At 35.7% G+C, this 17805-nt stretch overlaps 1 protein-coding gene across 1 annotated transcript in view; it reads right to left on the bottom strand.

The window, feature by feature from the left end:
- The window catches only part of LOC148943906 (uncharacterized), a 49239-nt gene extending 43031 nt beyond the window's left edge, over positions 1-6208 (bottom strand). The window contains exon 1 of the mRNA XM_089101277.1: positions 6181-6208. The gene's annotated coding sequence lies outside the window, so the exon portion shown is untranslated. The remainder of the gene's footprint in view (positions 1-6180) is intronic.
- Positions 6209-17805: the final 11597 nt, after the last annotated feature.

A 17805-nucleotide genomic window follows, 5' to 3' on the forward strand; every position in this document is an offset into this window, starting at 1 on the left:
ATCCATCCCTGGTCTCCCAGTTGCAGTGTGTACTGACGATCCGATTAGTGACCATGCCGGAATTTCGTTCCACCTGCATTCAGCACAGAGCTCTGATAACGCCTGTTCCAGCAGGAGGGTCTAGAAGCAAAGCTGACAGAAGTGTAATATTGCCCTATATATTGCCACTGTTGCTTCGGTCCTTAGTTGCGTAAAAGTTCCGTTTCATCTACTCTGTACTGGTCCTTCCAACATGGCAGCCTCTATTGAACTCAACACTTACTATCATCAAGTTACCCACGCACTGAAAGCTGCCAAATCAAAACCGGTTCCTACAAGAAGAGTCAAAATTGGGACAGAGAAACCAATGTGGTCCAAATCCATCAAACTCCAGACAACCAAACGACGTGCTAAAATGTGGCTAAACATTTGGATTGCTTGTGGAAGACCGTTACGCGGGACTGTATTCAAGCTGAAACGGAGTACAAAACGCAAATACAAAGCTGAGATGAAAAAGTACCGTATTATCAGGTTCACTGAGAACAAGAAATCATGGCGAAGTCTAATTAGACCAGACGACCATGCACCTAATACTTCCCCAACACTGCATGACTGGCACTTTTACTATACTTCGGTATACGGAGACGAGAATCTTGCCATAACCAACCAGTATGAAAAGGATGTCACAAGCTGGCTTGCTCGCTTCTCGGGACAGCACTGTGTTGTTTTCATATCCCTGGAAAAGATCAAAATTGCGGTCAAAAAGGCACTTTCCAAAGGAAAAAATGGGACAGATGGCGACAGTCTCATGACAAAACATCTCAAGCACTTACCTGAAAGTTTCAATTCCCACCTTCAGCTTATCTTCCAGATGTGCATCATCAGGGGTTTTGTACCAAACAGTTTCCTGAAAGGAGTCATCACTTCTATCGCCAAGAAAGGAAAAGATCTCAATGACTGTAAATCTTACAGACCCATAACAGTCTCTTGCATCCTGAGCAAAGTGTTTGAGTATGTGATCTTCTCCGAGCTGGATACTGAAGATTTCGGGGATAATCAACTTGGATTCCAGGAAGATCTCGGTTGTCCAGAGGCTCATCGCCTTCTTGCTAATGTACTTATGGACTCAGAGAGAAACAAGTCGCCTCTCTATATGTGTACTATAGATATTTCAAAAGCATTCAACAGCATCAACCACATGCAAGCAATGAATACTCTACTGCTGAGTGGTGTAAGTGCAAGCATAGGGAAAACATTGAAATTCTGGTACAAAAATTCAATAGTTTCTGCCAAATGGAAAGATTGAACATCAGATCCCGCCAAAATCAAAAGAGGCATGAGGCAAGGGAGCGTTCTTAGTCCTCTCATTTTCAAACATGCAATTTCCAAGATTCTGGACCGCATCTCGCCCTCCCTTCTACTTCACGGTACTGGCCTGTCTTACCTTGCATACACTGACAACGTCCTTCTGCTCAGTAGATCAAAAGCTGACTTACAAGATAACCTCAGTCAACTCCACAGTGACTTTCCTTCTATCAGGCTCTCAATCAATATAGAGAAGTGCAAGTTTTTAACCTTCAACGCACCTAAAGGTGAATCTGTGACCCTCGGCAATCATGCAGTCCCTGCAGTGTCTGAGCTACGATATCTGGGTATCATGATTGCAGAAACGCTTGGTAAAACCAGACAATCCATCGTCAAGCAAACAACCACTGCCATTAAACGTGCTTACGGGTCTGTAGTGCCGAATCCCAGATGCTACTCCAGGAAATCTTTAGCCTCAATTTATTGTTCAGTTTGCCAGCCACATGTAATCTACCTTGCCAGTGCATCCCATGTGCTGACATCATCCCATGTATTTTCTATCTGGAAATCAACTATGCTGAACAAAATGCCTATCTCAAAATTTTGATTGGATGTGTTTGGGAGAATGATGGGCGTGGGGAGGGGGGGCTAGTTGCCCTCTAATCACTTTTAACCATTAAAAAGGGCACTAGCTACTCCAATTTCCAATCAAATGAGCCCTTTTCAAAGTTTCTACGGCAACTCCTTTAATACAAAGTGCCCAGGTATGGAGAAGAAACAAAAAGAAAAAAAAATAAATAATACATTGTGCCCACATTGTTCTTTACTTAGGCAGCGCTATTCCCCTGCCTATGATAAACAAACAAACATATTGCATGCTTAGCTTTGTGACATTCTAAACTTACAATAATAAAAAATTAAATTCATATTTTCTATTGGTTTTGACTTGCTAATTTGAGAAAAATCACTTGTGATAGCAGCATACCCATTGATGACTTCAAAGATACTTTAAAGACAAGTGGAATTTCAAAAGAAATATACTCATTTGCTGGAAAAATATTAATACACTTTTCAGACCTTGGTTTGGCTCTTTTCTTAGGACAACTTTCAGCAAAGCAAAAGCAAAGGATTAATTTTCTTTAAGGCCCTCTCCAAAAAATACATTAAATTATATCAGATGTAATTTGAAACAAGACACTTCAATTATTTTTTTTTCCAAACCTGTGAAATGAAAACTAGGTTTTTGATCAGAATTTATACATACTATGAAACAACATTAAAAATAAAAAATTGATTTGTAAGAACTGTCTGGAGGGGAAGGGACAATGATGGTTTTTAAAAATTTTTTGGGATATATGGAACCAAATTTTATTTCCTAAAAAACACAAGAATTCCAGAAATTTCACCATATATTGTGGGACCCATTAGCTTTAGACCAGTTGTGGCTAAGTTTATCAAAGGGATAGTCACTGATCCCACAATGAAACATATGACAAAGAATAGTCTCCTTTTTAGTGGTCAGCATGGCTTCAGGAAAGGTATGTCCATCAAAACACATCTAACCCAGGCCTATGACTTTATAACACACTTGCTGGAACAGAATTTTCTTGTCTTTTGGTTTTCTAACACCGTTGGTAAGAATATATCATCCTTACCTGATGACAAAGCTGCCTATATATTAGATAGACAATGATATTGTCCAGTGGAACCACAGCTTTCTACCTTATACAACTCAGATTTATCACTGTAGATGATGAAAGAGATGACCACAGGAATATGTCCCCTGAGAAACCAAACTAGGCCCAATGCTGTTTAACATTTCCATAAACAACACATCTGAGGTGGTTAAGAACAGATTGAACTATATGCAGATGTGGTTAAGAACTATATGCAGATGATTCTAAACTTTTTGGATCAGCAACTTCCACAGACAATTGCTCCTCTCCATAAGAAGATCACATAAACCTCTGTGCAAGGTCAAAACAAACCCCTACCATAGCTATCATAAGGTTAACTAACCAGGTACTGATCAATTACAGCTTGGAAGGTATTGCTTGGAGTCATAGTGAGCAGTTAGTAGTATAAGTTCTGATTAAGAGCAAGATTTTGGCATGATAATTGACAAGCTCAAATTTTACAGTCACAACCAAGCTACAAAGGCAAACAAGGTCTTTGGTTTAATAAGGGCACAGGTAGCAGCTTTGAAATTTGGGATGGCAGTACCTATAACACATACTGCTTTGTATGAAGGAATACAAAAAGATAATTTTACATTCAAAATGTTTCTGGAGAATGCTCAAGTAATGCAAAAACCCTTCCCTTATTTAACATTAAACACTTGCAGATTTTTCAAAGAAGCATTACTCCAAATGTTTCACAAAATCAATTTATTCTTTACTACAGATTCCAAATATATCAAGTTTTATAAGTATTTCAGCTGAAATTTTAAAGTTGACCCTAGTGACCAACTTGACAGTTTCAACAAACAATTTTAAGATTAGAAGTTGGTTCTAAATAAAAAAAATGCCAGAAGACCAAATCTCAGAAATTCAACTTGGAGGGACATCACAACCATCTGAGCAAAGTCAGGATGACATAAAAAAGGCCAAAAAGGAGGCTGGCAACAAAAAGACAGTGGGAACCATTCAAGCTAGAAATATGAAATTTTCTGCACATGATCTTGGATGTAGTCTACAAAGCAAGTAAAAATTATCAAAAATTTCAATAAAAGAAAAAATTTGAAAATCCAATCTGGGGTGATATGCCAGAACCAAAGGCCAAGTCTAGCAGAGGGAGCCTAACAAAAAGACATCTTTCTATCAAGCATATATTTCAATTCAGACTTCTGAGGCAGTCATAAAGAAGCTCTATGCAGCCATTGTTCATCCTCATTTTGAGTTTGGTATGTTGATTGCAAGCCTGCACTCCAAGTGTGACACAATCACTTGACAAGGTCCAGCCTAGAGCAACCATGCTTCCTTTTGCCAAATAACATATCCCCTATGGCCTCCCTACCCTAACATTTTATAGAAAGAGGGGGAAATCTCATCCTAGCATTCAAGAAGATGAACAGCTTCACAAAGGGTTGTTTTCAAAGACTCAAAATGGAGTTTGTACTGGAAATGATTAGTATTTTTAAAAAAGAGGATAAAAAGATGTATTGAGTGGTGTATTTGCCATGATCCTAGCTAAGTAATATAAATGCACTAAAGTTACTAAATTAACTGAGTTATGTTTATGGCCTAGGCCTCTATCTGGCCCCATTAGAGGGTGGGACCTAGGGTGCATTTGCTATGGTAACAATCAGTATATTAGAAATCAACATGAAAAGGTGGCAAAGTCACATGTAGTTGTGTGTTTACCTTTTACCAAGCTAAGTATTGTAAAAACTCATAGGGTAAGACACCCAGTAGTCGGCCACCTGCCTATTCTTGGACAGAATGTAACTAACAGGGAACCTGTTAGTTACACAGTTAGATATATGAGTTTTCCCCATTATTTTATATTTAAATTTCACTTCAATTGCTAATGGAAAGGCAGTGTGATCTAAGAAATTATAACAAAGAAGATGAAAACAGTATTTTCTCTACATAACCTGTTAGTTAACTAACAGGGAAACCAGCTATGTATAAAAACTTTCTAAGCACATTAGCCTAGAGGTAGGTTCCCTGTTAGTTACATTTTGTCCGAGAATAGGCAGGTGGCCAACTACTGGGTGTCTTACCATATATCATATTACCAAATAGCCTAGGCCTCTAGGCCTTTTTCTGCATCAGCCAAATAGACTGTTTGAATTCAGTCATGGGGTATGGTTATCCTCAGCAATGCTTGCAACCATGACAAACCAAGATTATCATGAAAAGTGCTTTTGCAATAAATAATTGACTGGTTGACTCAGGTTTAACTATGAAACTGATGAAAAAAGAAAAGATCTATCATGTACTACTATACCCAAAATTAGGTCAATAATTTAGTCACTTCCTATCTGTTTTAATATTCCAGACTAGGTTAGATCATATCTCAATTTATTCTGACCTCAAACTAGACAAATAGTTTGGTGAGGTAGCCAAGGCTAAAAAACTAATTTCAGTGGTAGCTTATGGTTTGAACTACAAATATCCCTATAAAATATAAATTTGGTAAAATTTTACTTTAGCTGCTTTTGGCTATCTTGGAAAGGGGTTAGGTTAGGAAAATGAGACTTTCAAGAATGGGTCTACAGGCTAAAGTATTTCCTGGGAATGTATTTTAAAGTACCTATCTCTACTCCTTCTCTCTCTAGGGGGTCCTGAAATTTGCCTACATGACAGGTGTATAGCTATTGAAATTTTGACAAAACAACATTTTACCTTAATTTTCAGTTATCAGTTTCTTTTCTCTGGCTTTAGCTCTGAAAATGCAATTTCAGTTGTTTGAGCAGAATTTTAAGCCCCAAATAATTTTTTTCCAAAATTTAAAAAATGTATTTGAATATCTTTAAAACCTTATCATTTGGGATTCAGCAATGTTTTTAAGCTAGAAAAAATTTTGTTGTACTTTATTTAAGAAGAAGATCTATTTAGCAAGGTTTCATTTCTATAAATCATATATTTTTAAAGGTCATCAAAGGTCAGGACCCTCAGAGGGAGAGGGAGTGGAGGTGGATGCTTCAAAATATCTTCCCAGGACATACTTTAGCCTGTAGACCCATCCCTGAAAGTTTCATTTTCTTAACCTAACCCCTTTCCAAGATAGTCAAAAGTAGCTAAAGTAGAATTTTACCGAAATGTCTAGTCTATCAATTGCAATATTCTATGTACTGAAATTTATAAACTTTCTATTTGGCTAAGAATAATCATGTCCCGTCCATTTGTAATTCACCTCCCAACTAGAATTAAAAATAATTAATTATCTTACCCAACAAGGAACAGAAATAAGCAGTGGACGGGGCCCATTATTTTAATATCGGTGATGTGGAACAGATATCAGTGAAAAATATTAGGGTAAGGTTTACATTAACAGACTAATCAGCTAGATAAAAAAAAACATACCACTAGCATCAAAATTTCATATTGAGTCCAAATATAACACGCATTTCAGTCGCAAATTATTTTCAAAATTACTTCTAAGTTTCTTCAATTTTCCTGTTTTTTTCACAGAAACATCATGGCGGCAATTCAATTTGAAAAATACTAAATTTTGCTGAAAGCTGCAATTTGAATTGAAATATACTAAATCTTGTTGAGCAGTGATTTGACATGAAAATTTACTACATCTTGTTGAGCGGTGATAAACGTTTGATGGTCCCAATGCCCCGACAGAAAGTGATTTATAAATAGCAGGATTTGATGAGGCTTAATCCTGGCCTGATGCAAGAAACTCCCTTTTCTATTGGATACTGAATAGCTGCAAAATCTTCTCTTTTTGGTCATTGGGATGACCATGGGCGTAGGGAAGGGGGGAGGGGCAGCTGCGCCCCCCCCCCTAGAAGTTCAAATTTACGATAGATATTAGCGAGAACTTTTCGTATGTTGGAATTTTTTGTTGGATGTTACCTGTTAGATGGTTAAAAAAACTGAAAATAAGCAGAAATGTCCAAATATCGTTTGCAATATCAATATTTACGTTTTGATCTTTAATATTAATTTTCGGTCCGATATATACATAGGAGACTGGCCCAAGATCGGCTGATTTTAACTTATTGAATTATCCATGAATTGATTCAAGCGATAAGAAGTTGTTGAGCTTGTCAAAGCAAAAGTAACTCATTAAATACCATCCTTGAAAAAGACAATTAGGAAAACTCCGCCATTTTTCCATCTGGATGCCTCTCTATCCAAGTGGTCAAGAGTGCCAAACCTGGGCCATCCCGGCACAGGTTCAGTCGTCTCTGCCTTACGTTTGGCCACCGGACAAAAGAAAAAGAAAAGTGACCAGGGGAACATTAAAGCTTGTTTTTCGGCTATAAAATTAAGGCAGAAGATGGCCAGCATAAAAAACTACAAAATGAATTTCATTAAGGTTTAAAAAGAAATAAAGAGTATTAATTTCAAATTATACATTGACTGATCAACATCAAAAGTAAGCCGCTCCGCTAATCTTGGCGTTCTACCTTTCAGTGGTGACAGTTTTATTTCAACTTCTGTCTTTAAGACACTATTCATCCCGTCAGTTAGCGCAAATACTCTTGCTTCAGTCTTCTTCCAAAAGAGGACCTTAAGTTCTTCAGTTGCTACTTATGATGATGATAACATTGTGAACAGAATTCCCTTTCTTGCTCTTCAGCTCAATCAGAATGTAATCACCAGCCTTGAATTTCTCAGTGTCAAATTAGAAGTTGCTGGTAGGGGGCTTGTTTTCAATGTCTATGCTCGGGTCTGAAGAGTTGTTGTATACAGGATTATCTACGTCAGAATCGTCACTCTAACTGTACTCTTGTTGCCAGAGACACGCCTTTTGCTTTTTAGTCTTTTTACTTGTCTGACTTTCTTCTGTTCCAGGAATAGGGCTTTTTGGCAGATACAGCTTTTACCCTAGCAATAATGCATTCTTTCACAGGGGTGTCAGTGAGCACTTCTGAGTTTTTCATATTTTTTTCCTGTTGATATTTTGGATTTGAGTTGATTGATGAAATGCTGCAAGTTAAGCAAAGAATGAGAGGCAGTCATCCAGCCAGAACTATTTTCTGAGCTGATCTTGATGGTTCCTTGTAAAGCTCCCCTGAATAAAATTTCTTGACACTGTTTTTGTGGGGAAATAAGTAGAGGAGGGACTGTGTTCCCAACACATTAACACCAGCACAAATCGTGGTCAATTGACCTCTTCCTGCTGATGTGACCTTCCCTACTTACTTCTGGCCTCGCTTTGCAATGATTTTACCAGGCTTGTGGATTTTTTCAGACCTGATTCGTCAAAACTTTCAATGTCTTGTGGTCTGAACATGTATTTATATAGGCCTCAATCCAGGTTGTTAAAGAAAGCTCCTACACTGTGACAGTTGAAAGCAGTTGTCCGTCATAGGCTTGTACTTATTGGCGTTCCTACTGATAGAGTTTTAAGGCAATCCATAAAACCTCGGTACCAAATCTTTACCTGTAATTCTTCCACTGTCTCCACTGCCTTTGCAGTTTCGTTATCCGGTACTTTTATGCTCTTAATAATGGCATAAGTGTATGCAAATTACACGCTTCTAGGGGAATACAGTCGAAAGCATATAAGCTATCGTTTTCAAGTAACTTTTTAGTCTTTTTGCTTGTTCTTCTGTAAATATTGATCATGGGTTGTAACAGGGTGTAAGGAAATTCAGGTCCAGACTTTTTAAACGGATATTCAGCTTCCCAACTTTTTTTTTATGTAGTCTTGCAGCGTTCCTCTAGAGACATCCATGGTAGTTCCAGAGAATCCAACTGATTTCTTGAACAATAAGACAGGAAAAACTGCCATTTTATTTTCTTCTGGATCACAGCCACCTTTCTTTCTTTTCTCTTCTGTTTTACTTTTAATCATAATATCTTGAATGAAATTTAACAGAAAAAAAAGAACTTCAGTTCGCCTACTGTTCTGACAGGATTAAACAATGCCAGAAAACACTGTTTTGGGTATTAAGCTTGCCTTCAACCTTCAAATATGCTGTTCACACAGCTTTTAAAAGCATGGCCCACTTTTGGACACCTTGGTAAGGCATGCCGAATTTACCCTGGGTATTGTGGCCGAACATGGGAGTTCACTATCCCACAGGATGAAAAAATACTAACAGCAAACTTGTGAAGATAGCACGTCTCGGAAGCTGCAAAAAACAGGCAAATAATAGGAGAATACAATGTGAGTTCACAACGCGAGTTTTCTAGTATTCGTAATTAGGCGTAGGCTTTCAGACAAAATTGAACAAAATTCCAGAGTTAATCACCATAAAACCTGATCCAATCTGAAATTTTTGGTAAAAGTAAAAACTAAGGTCAGACTTTTTAAAAAAATATACTGCAATCTGTTAGAGCGTTTATAATCCACCAGAAGCCCCATAGGTTTTTGTATTGAAACTGTTTGCTTTGGCTAGACGTGGGCCGGTCTCCCCTATACCAATTTTAATATTTAATTTTGCCCAACTGTAAACTATTGAATTGAATTCTTAGAAGAAGCTACAATCTAACCATAATATGATTTGTGTCAAATCGCTTTTGTGGTGTTTATGTTTTCTGGAAATTGGAAGTAGGATAGCGGGTCTTTTATGTTATACTGTTGCAGGAAAAGTAGAACATGGAAAATGTTAAAGGCCGAGTTTTAGTGAAATATAGAATGACTAGTTTCCAAAGACCTATTTTCAAAGGACCTCGGGAAGTATTAGTAAGATCGCTCCCCCCTCCGTCACAGAAGTGGCTGCCCCCCCCCCCCTACACAAGATACTGCCTAAGCCCATGGGGATGACATAGCTCTTGCTGCATTTCCACATATTTTCAAATGTGTGATAGTTGCATGGTGTATTGTAGCTTTTGCACATACTAGTGTTAATAAGACACAGTGAGTCATGAAAAAGTTGTTGCTTGCTTCATCAATTTTTATAAATCTGTTTATTGCAGTATAGTATGACATTTCACATGACTGGCACATAGACATTTTCTAATAACTGGTGATATACAAATCAGAACTGTTGAAAATGATATTTTTCTATCTGAGTAATCTGAATTTTTTCTAGCTTTCAGCCTAAATATAATCAAAGTCCAAATTCTAAACTGTATCTTAGTTCTGAATAAAAAAAACAAAACAGGGAAGACCTATTTTGTACAGCTTCACCCAAAACTAGGTTAAGTTATGAAACTAGGTTACTTAATTAGGTCACTTTAAAGTGACCTTAGTTATTTAGTGGTATGTATTTGTATTAGACCCTGGCACCACGCCGGTGCATCGACTGAATGCCGCCAATAAAAGGCCCGGTTGACCGCCGCCAAAGTGTTGCAATGCCGCCGGTGCGAAAAAAAATTTGGTTCCCCAAATCCCGAAAAATCTATGAATCATGATGCTGCCACCGAAGTGTCGCAACGCTGCTGGTGCGCCACACGTGGCGTGTGTGGCACTGTGAGCATCCAGTTTCAAACAGTTCGTGGTAACAAACTGTAAGTAAGGAGCGACCTGGCTCAATAGTAATCAAAACTCTAAAAAACTGTAATTTGATACCAATGGAACATCAACAGAGTCGGATTTTTATCATAGTGACCTAGTGACCTAGTCACAACTTAACCTAGTTTTGGGTGAAGCTGTACAAAATAGGTCTCCCCTGTTTTGTTTGTTTTTGATTCAGAACTAAGCTACAAATTAGAATTTGGACTTTGGTTATATTTAGGCTGAAAGCTAGAAAAAAAATTCAGATTACTCTGATAGTAAAATATCATTTTTAACAGTTCTGATTTGTATATTGCCAGTTATTAGAAAAGGTCTATGTACCTATCGTGTGAAATGTCATACTATACTGCAATAAACAGATTTATAAATAATGATGAAGCAAGCAACAACTTTTTCAGGACTCATGGTGTCTTACCATCACTAGTAATGTGCCAAAACTGCAATACACCATGCAACTATTACGCATCTGAAAATATGTGGAAATGCAGCAAGATCTATGTCATCCCAAAGACCAAAATAAGAAGATTATGCAGCTATTCAGTATCCGATAGAAAAGGGAGTTTCTTGCATTCGGTCAGGATTAAGCCTCATTAAATCCTGATATTTATAAATCACTTTCTGTCAGATCATTGGGACCATCAAACTGTTATTGAGGAACTCCAGATAAGTAAAAAACAAACATTTACTGGAGGTCTTCTTGCTCAGAAGTTCTGATGGCTTAAAAAGGAAACCAAGAACCTATAGGAGGGCAGGGTGTTGAAGTTGACATCGATGAATCTTTAATGGCAAGAGGAAAGTACAACAGGGGAAGGATTTCATGGCAAGTTTGGGTTTTTGGTGGAATAGAGAGAGAAGGCAAAAGAAAAGTTATTTTAGCCCTGACTGATGGCCAAGAAGGCCTCCAAAGAAACAAGGAAACTTTAATTCATATTATCAAAAATTATACTAAGCCTGGAAGCGTTATTTACAGTGATAAATGGGGAGCTTATAGTACATTGTCCAGCCTTGGATATACTCATTACCAAATCAATCATTCAGCCAATTTTGTTGATCCACAGGACTGTTCCATTCATACTCAAAATATAGAAAGTCTGTGGAGAAGCTTCAAAAAGTATTCTAAAAGACCAGGGATGCAAACAGCATACATAGAGCAGTATGTGTCGCGCTTCTTATTTCTGCAAAATTTTGAGCAAAAAGACCGACTTCATAATTTTTTGATTGAAGCTGCAAAGCTCTATCCCCCTGGAATCGATAGGTCCCCTTGAGCAACAGACAGTGACACCCCTAGTGCATCAGAAAGTGATGACGAAGAGTTAGGTATGAGTGATTAGTTTGTTTACATTAAGTGCTATTTATCTGATATTTATAAAACTGTATATGTAGCTGCCATGAAGTGTTTGTTTGGATGAAAGAAGTTTTGCTGTTTTTAAAGAAGCTTACAAGCAATTTTGAAAATAATTTGCAACGGAAATTAATGTCACATTTGGATTCATGATGAAATTCTCAAGCTAGTTTTTAAGTTCCCCCCCCCCCCCCAAAAATTAATAATTCCAACTGTTTAGTATTTCTCAAATCAAATCACGGCTCAACAAGATTTAGTATTTTCCATATCAAATCACTGCTCAACAAGATTTCGTATATTAAAAGACGAACTGCTTTTAGATTAGTTACCGATATCGGTGCTCCATGAAGAGCTTTTTGAGTTTCCAACCCATCTTTTGTCTCCTAAATGGGAAGAGGATCCTGTGGTTACTTTTTGCTGCTTTTCAGGGCCATGTAAACTTGAACCTGAAACCTAGGAATTGGGCTCCACATGTTTTGACAATGAAGGTACATGTCAAGCATTTGTTTTTTGTATAATCAAATATATTGGGTAATATTTTATTGGGAAAAGCTAAAACAAATTAGGCTTTGCTAGGTCTTCATCATCTTAGGCTTTGAAAATGCTGAAGCCATAACGCGATGAAAAAAAATAACTTGAAACTCTGCAATGGATTAGACACATCAATTCCTTTAAATTCTGGAATTAGCGAATTTCTCTATATAAAAAATTAGCTAATTTTGTTCAAAGAAGTTGTTTCATTTCTAAAATAAAATATTAAACATTAAGAAAATGATTTATTACAGTCACTCCAATTGTTTTGTCTCCATTGATGTATATCCAGCAGAAAATATATTATTATTATTATGATTATGTAAAGTTTTCAAATAGCATTAGGCTATTAAATGTTTACAGTAAGACTGAGTTTGAATTCTAAATTTTAGGAAAACTCATCAAAGGAAATTAAGTATTGGAACGCAAAACAATTCAGTCTGTGCTAAATATTCTCCTAAAACATACCTCTACTTTAAAAGAAAGACAGAATTGTTCCGTAAATCAGTTCTGTATTTATGGTATTTGCAAATCTTTAAAGGGATTATTCTACCATATGTAGAAATTTCTAGAAACAACTCTAGAAAAATACAGTTTAAAAAAAGTCAAATAAACAAAAGTTTAAATGGTGAGATGTTCATTATAAATATTCAGTTACAAAAGAATGTCTAGCATTTCTAGGATTAAGGCAGTGAGGAAGAGAATTTTTTGTGGAAGAAGTGAAAACTTCTTCCTCACAAACAGTATTATACGAAAACAGTATTATTAGAAAAAAATGGTGCAAAAAATAAAACCACTTAAAGGAATGGCATACATATGAGCTTTGAGATTTTTCTTATCAGTATCTTCAGTAGAAAAAATGATTTTGAAAATGTTTTATACTATAAAATAATGGAACATGAATGTTTTCTACACACTTACAAGCCACTCCACTTCAACTCAGTAAGGGCAGTGGCGTAACAAGGTGGAAAAGACCACGCAGGGAGGCACTCTCCAGGTGTTGGCTCCAGGAGAAGAAAGTGGAAGGTCACTTCTGAAGTCTATTATATATGAAGGGTATTTTTCCATCGTTAGTCTTAGCTACTAAAGCTTAAGGCTTTTGTGTTAGTTAGCTAAATGCTTTGGAAGGATTTTAAACTTTCAAACACATATTCAAAGCCTAATATTGCATACTTAACAACGTCCCGCACTGTATCTAAGGCCTAAATTTAATCTGTTTGATAAAATGCTAATTTGTGAAATTTGGTTCTTATTTATCTAATTATCACACTTTAATTTGTTCAGTTTCCATATTCTATGTGATTTTTCACATATATTGTCTGTTTTTTTTTATGTCTTGGGTGGATATTAATTATTGAGAATATTTTATCATACTTTGATACTTTTCCATCTCTTTATTTTTTTTTTTATAGAAGCTGCATATGCTTCACCAGACGATGTCGAAGCGATCAGAGAAACTTCTAATTCTTCTCTGTCACGTGAGCATCAACAGCTACCTTTGGGCATTACATCCAAAATATTCAATTTAACATCTGAGTCGGACTCCCAGGATCTGGATTGTAATGATGAAGATATATTTGAAAGTAATAGCGTTGTAGTATTAGTTTGAAACAGGAACTTCCCCAATTTTACACATCTCCCAACCTAACTAAATGTACTCATCTTTCATTATGCCACTCCACTGAAATAATGATCTACTACATGCCATATCGGTCCCTCCAATGCCAAATTTCAAGAGAGAAGAAGATAACAGTTGCAGCCAAGGTCACTGACAGATAATATACCTCCGAAACTGCGGTGTCACATGCTGTGAGTAACAAATCTGGAGCTCACAATATAAACTTACTTTCATCCCAGGTCATCATGGATGTTATACAATCAGTTCGAAGGTTTTATTATTTGTTCAACTCTGTTGTAAGTTGCATATTCACAAAAAAAAATCCATAAAGTTAAGCTGTGTTATTCCCATCATTTTCTAAAACAGTCAGGTTTAAGGTATGGAAAGGTGGTCAGGTATGAAAAGGCATTCTGCTTCTGACGGCAACCTTGCTTTTTACGCCACTGAGTAGTGGATGCTGTTGGGATGTGGAAGGGCAATCAAAGAAAGGGGTACAATTTCAATCTTTTGTCTATTTGTAATCAGCAAACATGAAACTTTGAAAAATTAAATTTTAGCAGATGTATTTCCCCAAAGCAACTAAAAGGGATTTTGTAAAGCCAAGATAAAAAAGAAAGTAAAATAAAAAACGAACTGAAATTACCTAAATTTATTTTAAGTGTGTTATTTTTTAGACTTGAAAAGCCTTGAGATATTAATTTTGGTGCTATGTTTTAGTTGGTTTAATAAGAAAAAAGAACATATCGCACCAATAAAAAAAGTATCCACCTAAGCGCAAGTGATACTCTGGTCTTTTCGAGGCTTTTGAGATGTGTATTGGGTCTCATCTTTGCTTCTTTTGTTTTGTAGTTTGAAATATTATATGACTTTAATTGTGCTGGTCATTGGCTTAATACAATTTTTTAACTCTCTTAAAGCTAAAGAACCGTATGCGCTTATTTGGTTTTGTAATCTTATTATTAATTTCAAAATAAAATTACTGTAATTTGCTATAAGGTACAGCATAGCTAATCAAGTAACAGTTGAGCTTGGTCGAGCCCATAATGAAGATTGTAACTAACCATAACTAAGTAAAATTATAAATTCTTACCCAGAATTTTCTGGAAAATCAAACACATTTCTGGAAAAAACAAACCTCGATTTTTTACACTTTTTTCATTAATCATGTATTCACTTTCACCCCAATCCGATGTTCTTTAACTTTGTTTAACGTTCTTTACCTTAAAAAAAAAAACTTATTGAGAAATTGCAAAATTTGATTAATTACACGGAAAAGTCAAGATTAGGAAGTTTAAGTGCCTAGAATAGGAAACAACAAAATAGCAAAAACAGACAAAATTAAAAACTATCTTTTTCCATGAAAAGTGGAAATAGATTACTCGGTAAAAGCTACTGCCACAACGTAGTTTAAATAGTCTAATCGAAGGGCACTGCTATTTTTATTTCGATTATGAAATGTTCAGTAAGTGATGCAAAACAGGTATTATAACTAAATAAACAAAAAGCATTTTTTTAAAGTATACAAAAGCCATCCATATAAAAAGCATATTACGTTCCCGTTTGAAAGTGTTTCCCTTTAAAGTCCTTTCGGAGCAGTATAACAAGAAGAATAGGATAATTGCTGCAGCCTAGTAAAGAGCAAATCAGAGCGAACCATGGTGCATTGTAGGTTATATTATGAAAATGCTTTTTGGAAAATAACTGTCCAAAGGAAAAAATTTTGTGATAATTTCAAAACCGACTTGAAAACACTTGAAAATGGTTAGAATTTGAACAAATCCTGATTTTGATAGCTTGGTGTTGTTTAGATTCCTGTGCTCTCCAAGTCATCACCCTTTTCCTCAAAATTAAGTTGTTGCAAGGGTGTGTTTTACCTCACTCTGGTATCTAAGTAGACCCATTCTATTAAAACACAAAAACAATCAGAAAGAGACAAGTGGCAGAGGATCTTATTTAAATAGTTTTATTTAATTATTTACTTTTATACCTGCTTTTATGATAAAAATGTGTGACATTTTAGTGCAAGGGTACCTTCGCCACTGTTAATATGGGCTTTTTTTTAATAGTTTTAGAATATCTCGGTAAAGTTTTTCAAGAGCACCTTAGAAACTACAGATTAACGTTGGCTGAATTGTTAACTCACAATATCCTTGTGAAAGTATAGAGCTTTGCAGCCTTTTTTTTTAAAAAGTCAAAGGTGAAAGCGCTGATAATTTGTAATTATGCCTTTCAAGTCCCCAAAGGCTAGTTCTCATTAAGTATAAATAGGATAGCTTTAGTTATTTCTATTTCCAAAAATTAATTAGGTATCATTTGGATATGCAAATTTGTGAATTAAGTCCTAAATCATGTAATTGGTTTTCTATTATTCAAATTATCTTTAATTGACTATTACACTATTATTACGGTTCCGTCGAATAATAACGCTTAAATGTGTTCAGGTCTAATGTTTAATATCATTTTTCACGCTTGTAGTCTGTTTTTTTTTATCTTTTAAGGATTTCATTATTTATTGGTAAATTATTGAGAATATTTAATCCTACTTTTGCTATTTTCTGTCTCTTTTTTTTTTGAAGCTTATGATACTTCATCAATTGAAGCTGAAACGACCAGAGAATCTTCTATTTCTACTCTATCATCTGAGCATCAACAGCTACCCGTGGCTGCTGCATCCAGAACAACTAATTTAACATCTGAATCTAACTCCCAAAATATGGACAACAATGACGAAGGTATATTTGAAACTAGTGGTGTTGTGAACTTAGTTTAGAATAGGAAATATTTTGTGAAACATAAGTTTTTGTAAATTTTTCAAGCATAACATCGAAAATATATAACAAATATAAACAACATATCATAATTCAAGCTCAAGCATTTTATTAACCTCCAAAATAGGAGAGTATGAATAAATATAAAATGAACTAACTGGCCATATAAGTATTAAATAACAAATTCATATAAATACAGGCCAACAGTTCTTCGTCTTGCTGTATCCTATTGTAAACCGTTCCGTTGTCTTCTGCAACTCATTTATACATTTTTTTCAGTTCATTAATTGCTATGTGGAAAGTTTTTGTTCATTTTTTCACTGATTTTCTTTAGCTTTTTGTCTTGACGTTTTTGTTCCCTTTGGCTAAGACTCACCCCCCCCCCAAATGAGTCACTATTTGTATCCATGATTGAGTGAACACCCCAGTAAAATCTATTTTATTTTCTATAATGTTTTCTTATCTTTTTTGAAAGTTTCTTTGCTTATCATTAGGATTGAAACATTGTGAACAAAGCTGTATGTAGTTTCGGTCTGTTCTCAAAGAAGTAAATCCTTAAAACTATGTTTGTCACCAGGATTCCTACTCAAGGGATAAGGGGGGAGATCTGCTCATTAGGATATTTTGAGGTCATTTTGAGTGATTGTATATCCTTGGGGAAACCAATGCAGAAGTAAAGAAATGAGAAATATTAGTTAGTTCAAGTGTTGTAATTGGCAAAATTGGTCACAGTAAGATTGTGTATTTTACCGTAATTTTACAGACCGCCCTAAAATTGGCACTTTTTTAGTTATTTTACAAACATATGTTACGGTGTCTTATAGCTGACTTAGTGCAAAATTACCTAAGGGCTGGGAGAAACGAGTTTGGAAATGATATTGTCATTATGATTCTGGCTGGATACACTGCAGGGTGAAATAAAGCAATATACTTGCACTCATTATTTTCGTTGTAAAGTGTTTATAATTGAGTGATAAATTTGTATTTGAGTAGACCTTCTCTAGCAGCAATTCACTTTATTTGCATATCCTTATTCTCTTTTAATGAACAGTTAATATAAAATGTCCACTAAAAAAATTCAGAAAGTAATATCCAGATATTATAATGCCATCCAGAGGTCTAAATTGATCTATAATGCCATCCAGAGGTCTAAATTGATAGGAAGAAGT

This window comes from Artemia sp. Qi Xiang Cuo, chromosome 15 (assembly GCF_049724085.1).
Source record: "Artemia sp. Qi Xiang Cuo chromosome 15, ASM4972408v1, whole genome shotgun sequence".
NCBI lineage: Eukaryota > Metazoa > Arthropoda > Branchiopoda > Anostraca > Artemiidae > Artemia > Artemia sp. Qi Xiang Cuo.